This window comes from Homarus americanus, unplaced genomic scaffold (genome assembly GCF_018991925.1).
Source record: "Homarus americanus isolate GMGI-L3 unplaced genomic scaffold, GMGI_Hamer_2.0 scaffold48406, whole genome shotgun sequence".
Taxonomy (NCBI): domain Eukaryota; kingdom Metazoa; phylum Arthropoda; class Malacostraca; order Decapoda; family Nephropidae; genus Homarus; species Homarus americanus.
The window spans coordinates 5,744,423-5,750,840 of record NW_024753828.1 but is presented as its reverse complement, the minus strand read 5'-3'; positions in this window follow the sequence as shown (position 1 = coordinate 5,750,840).

Here is a 6,418-nt window from a genome sequence, read left to right as displayed (position 1 = left end):
CCGCAAACTTGCTCATGTCACTGCTGATCCCAGTATCTAGATCGTTTATGTAGATTATGAACAAGAGTGGGCCTAGTACTGACCCCTGGGAAACCCCACTGGTTACACGGCCCCACTCAGATTTAACACCAATTTTGCTCGCCAGATTCATCCAAGTTTCGGTGATTGCTATGACGTCTACATTCTTGGTACATACAACCGCTCTCAGCAAGTCTATTTTATTTCGAACGCTCCTACTGTTTGTATAGTATAGATAGGTATACATAGTATACATATGTGAGACATGTGTCCTCACATTCTCAACAGGAGCAAAATTTCTCGCACGAAGATTTTGTATTGCAGTTTAAGTGAAAACAAAATCAGGTGTAAATTTGATTGTATGGAGCTGTGACGTCTAGTCTTGCCTCCCTCACAAGATTTGAGAAAGCTTATTTTTTACCCATTATTAAAATGGCGACAAATTGACAAACACTCCTCTACAAAAAACAAATGGAGTAGGCCTACAGAATATATAAAACTGCCACAAAATGACACATGAGAAATGAACTAACAAGTAACGAGAAAACAGTATAATGGCTAAGAGTTTTAATACATAATCAAGGGCCATCGAACTCCAAGTGTTGTACAAACAGCCTTGGTAGCTCGGCTTTGACTCATCCCCGAACACCCACCCGCCACCCCGTAATATCCCTCCCTCCTTTCCCCCCGACAAACTCCTTCCAGGCAGTTTTATAAGAGCGGACCTCCCCCCCCCCCCCACGTTGCAGTCTGGTTCCCGTCTTTTTGTCTTAAATTACTAACTTGTCTAATTTATCATTGTTTTGAACTGTTTAATGTTGGATCTTTACTAATGTTTCTTGGTGCTTATATATAGTTACTGTACACTTGGTAGACCATATCTTTAGAAGCCCGTAGAAACTGCAACAGTATTAGTCAATATACACAGTATATTACGTTCACTTTGTCTCTTGTTGACAGAGTAAGTTATTATGCTCGGTTAAGGACCTTTCATACTTTCATACTGGGCTCAAAGTTCGACATAATATTATACTCGATTTGGGGCCTTATTCTGTATTGGGTTTAAGGACAAAAACAGATGATGGTCGGTTTGCTTATGTCCCCCAAGTGTTCTCAAGTGAAGACGTAACAACTCAGGTCGGTTTAATGGACACCTAACTACTGGTTTATGATGCAAGAAACTGGTAAAATACATAGCAACAGGGCGTGAAGTGTGGACGAACTCAGTGATCAACAGATTACTGCCTGTCTCCGTCCGTCTTTCTTGTATGTTTTTTGTAGCCTGTTGTCTCTTATGTAAGTTCTTATGCCTGTCTGTATTTATGTCTGCTTTTATACCCGTCTGTATGTCTGCTTTTATACCCGTCTGCATGTCTGCTTTTATGCTTTTCAGTTTGTCTTCTTTTATGCCTGTTTGTCTGTCTACCATTGTCACTTTGTCGATTTGTGTGTCCGTATGGCCTGTCTACCACTCTGTGTCTGTCTGTCGTTATCTTTGTGCATCGTTAAGTTTCTGTCTATCCCTCTAGTTACGTCTGTTTGTGTCTATTTGTTTACGTCTCTAGCTGTTTAGGTTCTGTGTCTCTCTCTACTGTTACGAAAACAAGCATTTTCATGGTTGAAAGTACGTCCTGTAATGATGTCTGGATAAATTTACTCATCTGAATCTACAGTGAGTGTTCCCGTTACCCTCCCCCGTCCCCCCACACCACTAGGAAGCCTGCCTCCCCTTACACACCACCGCTGTCCAATGATTTAAGACTTAAGACGTTCTCTCGTTAAATTTAGAGCGAATAATTCAAGTACGGCCCTATGGGAATTCATCTTTATGCCGTAGCTTAAGAGAATCTGTTTGATTAGTTTTCTCATCAAATGTAGAGAATATTGAAAGTACGACCCTTCGAGAATCTGTGTCGCAGTTTAAGACAGCCATTTCTCGCACCACCAAGTTAAAATCACGAATGAAAAAAATATCAGTCGAGTCAGATAGGATGAGCACATTATCAACCTGACTACAAACCGATGGAAAAAAATAGAATCATTTTGACCGCATTAAAAAAAACGAATTCTCAAAATCGATATGAAAACACTTGACACGTTATCAATTAGTCTTAAACGACCATACTTGTATATGTTTCCGCATGATCAGTTTATGTATTTATGAGAGAGACGGGGGTTGCGTATCTCTAATTTTTACTACGTCAAGGATTCGATTCCTGGCCCGGACACACTTGGGAAGGGTGTTTGATTATTCAGTGTGGGTAATCCGGTTTCCTCTTGTATTAACACTGGACAATAAAGGTGCATAACAAAGTAACAAAGAACAAACCAACCGCCCGAACGGCTGATAAATGGTGAACTGATACAAGGTTTTGGATTCTGTGGTCTGGGAACAAGGCCTTTAGCTCACTAGTAATAGTACACGGCCAGTAGTGGGAAGTTGTTTAGTGTACAGTATACTCTCTCTCACCCAAGGAGAGGACGAGGCTGAGCCAGGAGTGAGAGCTGCGGCTGACTACTCCTAATACTACTTCCACTACTACTATTACTGTCACTACCACTACTACTACTTTTTTTATATTTGGCTTCCAGCCTCCCCCAATAGCCATACCTTCGCCACCATTTTATTACCTTCATATTAAATATCCTAATACATTAGTAGTTATCCTAGCTGTGTTGAGTTAGTTGAGCCCCAGATCTATGCGGCATTCAGTGACTGTTGCCTCATAGTCAATATCTGCAACTGTTGTCGGCTTTGGGGCCGATGCTCTCGTTCCCGAGGCAGAGCAAAGCCAACCGAAGAAGAGAGAAGGACAGTCGACATCTCATCCAGGCTGTAACATAACTTCTGGGCTGCTGCTTCTGTTCGGATAGCACTACTACTACTATTACTGTTACTACTACTACTACTACTACTACTACTACTATAATATCCCTGACATCCTGACACGACTCCCCCTTTTTTAAGACAATTGCAATTTGGTAGAGATGTGCAGGTGGCTTAGGCCCTTGGCCAGGCTTAGGAGGCTGGTTGTCTCTCCAGTAGGGGCGGGTACAACCACGATCCTCCTTCCGCGGATCGACAGTTTTGCGGGCGGCCTAAGGGTTGGTGGCGCACCATCTGTTCTTCCAGGAGCCCCTCCCGCCTCTCACGGGCCGGATGCATTTCTAAAGGTTGAAGATAGAGCTGAAATTTGGTAGCGAGGTGAGGGTGGTTTAGGGGACGGTCATAAACTACCTCCCGTTACTCCACTACAAATGGGGCACCCGTGGGTCGAATACATTTACACATTTGATGATTCTGAGCTAAAAATTGGTAGGGGGGGGGGGTGCGGGTGGTCTTGACTCAGGGGATTGTCTTATACTATCTCCTGTACCTTTACCCAGGTGATGGCGGATAACTCATTCGTGTATAATAAAATTTCAAATAACCAGATCTTAAAATCTTATCAACTGGTTATTTACAAGTCTACATTAACTTACAAGTCTAAGAATAAAAAAAAAGTTGAATCAATACGAAGCCAAGGTATTGAAGGGGAATGGTTACATAACTCGGGTCGACCCTCACCACCGTCGGGCCACCAGGTTTTATAGTTGTAGGCAGCTGACCGCCCCGAGGCACACATACTGTTCACCGTCACACTAATGAATTTACTTCGTCAAACACATTAATAAAAGCCTTTTTTTTTTAGTAGCAAGGGGATAGTCTAGTCTAGCAGGGTAACGTTAATTTTAACACTTCATTGGTGTTCCTCGCAATTTGATATGTTTCTGTGCTTGTGTATTTATTATTGATAGAACGAGCGAGTTGCCGGATCGTCTAAACAAATACGTCATGTAACACGTTAAACGTTTACCCAAGGTGCGTTTACCTTACTATTATCTTTATTGCCGAAACTATGATTGTTCGAAGCGATGTCACCACGGGGGAGTTAAGGTGAGGCGTTGCTTGGGTTGTTGTTGGAAGCGATAGGCAGCAAGAATCACGCGCCAAGTCATGTGGTGCACCTGAACTGTTGCGTAACTACAGCGTGTGTAAGTACGTGCGTATCCGTATGTGTGTGCGTGTGTGTACATGTGAGTGAGTGAGATGGTGTGGGTGTGCATATGAGTGATAAAGACTGTGTGTGTATGCGTGAATGAATAAAACTCGTGTCAATCTGGCGAGGTAACAATGGAAGCTTCTCACTGTACCCGCCACACTCTCGGTACTCCCGCGAAATTATCCCGTCGTCAAAATAATGCCGCTCACTGCAACCCCTATACGTAACCACACCTACTGTTCCTCCCTTACCTCTAACACAGTGTACTCTTACAGAACGCGGTGCGTCCTTATAAAACAGTGTACCAAATACACTGTAGCCTTACCAAACAGTATATACCCTTAGTTCCATACCAAACACAAACGCAGTGTAACGTTACCAAACAAAGTCTAGCCTTATCATACAAAACTTTACCTAACTAAATTAAGTGTACCCAGAGCTTAATTATAAAGCCCAGTCGTGGACAGCAGCTCAAAGCCCGCGTATACAGGCTACCAAACTCACACGTATCCTGGGAATCGATTCGAGAAATTCCCACTTCCTCCTACTGTGAAGTAAACAAGGGGGGGGGAGGAGCTGCAAACACTACCAAGACGTCCTGATCGATTGGTTGTGTAAGTTTATCTGGCGTCATAACAGGTAGTCACGTAACGTCGTATTCACTTATAAACGATTTTTTATTTGAAAATAATATAGCCTCAAATTACAGATTAAGACACTTATAATATTTATAACCATATTTAAAAGATTATAAAAATTAAGACGCCATCCTCTGAAAATAAAACATTGCTCCACGAACCAAGGCTACTGGTAGTGACCATCTGGATTCCCGGAGAGATGCCCCCAGAACTCAACAGACACAGCGGGCCTGGCCACCTGGTCATCCATCCTGAACTGTGTTGAGGATCAGGAGTAATAAACACGGGTTGAGACAGCCACATCAGGACTTCAACATTTTCACCTTCATTGAGTCGAAAAGTATGCTCACGGTCATGGGTTTCTCCAACGGCGAGGCAGATGGCTCCTGGGACTGATAAACTTGTCACGAGACTTATAAAATAAGCTCCGCCCAACTTGGTGGTAAGGTTCAAAATATTTGTTAAACTTGCCTGTCATCCACCAGTACATATACCTAGGTAAATAATGAATGTCACAGTTGCTGGCAGTCAGTCACGGCTACAGCTTCAACAACTACAACCGTATGTTTGCGGCGATTTATTTTTCACCCAAACGCCTCTAACAATTCTTAAACAGTACTATGTTATAACCTATGTAAGATGACGTTTACAGGGAAACTATATAATTTTGAAAGGTTAACCAAAACTTTGCGGACGACAAACACCACAAAGTTTCCTAAGGATGCTTGGTGCCGCAAACAGAGAGAAGCTCGGGAAGCAGCCATCCCCCTGGACTCCCCGCCCACCTGGTACGATGTCCTCCGTAAACTTCCTGACCTCTCGTATGTCGCGGAAAAGGGACATGATTGCTGCCCGTATCATCATTGGGTATGACTTTGCTTGGGAGATTGGTATCCCCGCATCCCCTGAGCAACGCTCTTGTGCATTATGCAGAAGACCCGACAGCCGCACCCTTATCCACTACCTCCTAAGATGTCCCCACACACAACGCTTCCGTGACGCCTGCTGGACCACCACTCCACGACCCCCTGACGGAGACATGATGATCCTCCCCACACTGGCCAGATATTATGTAAACAACATTGATTATGTGTTAAAGGAATATCCTTCCTTCCTTAGGCTTCTATGCCCTTGACTCTTCAGGCTTCTACGCCCTTAACTCATGAGACATAAAGGCAAGCATGAACTTAGCATGCTTCCCTGTTGGGCGCTGTAAACGCTTCTGCGCTTCACCTTACACAAGGATGTAGGGGAGTGCCCAATAAATAAAAAAAAATAAAAATAAAAAATAAAAATAATAATATATATTAAGAGAATGATGCAGGACAAATATTCCAAATAGGTTTTCAAACATTCGCTTTTCACCCCGATGCTAAAGCCTGTTTCATGTTTTGAGAGAGAGAGAGAGATGAGATAAAATTTAATACTCGGAGTAAATTCCCACTTAATAATGCGCAATCGCTGCCAGAATAATATTGTAGATGAGATTATTACTAGCAGCTCAAATTTCTCATAGGCTCTAGTACTGTAGTGTACTCAATTTTCAATTTCAATTGTTTATTCCTTGATAGAGGAAGCGGGATCCTAGTGCTGTCACTAGGTACCCCTGTACAATGACACCAGAAGCATCTGGCAAGTGTGACAAGTGTATACAGTATAAATATTATAAAGGGGCTTACTAAAGCCTAAGGAAGGAAGGATATTCCTTTAACACATAAT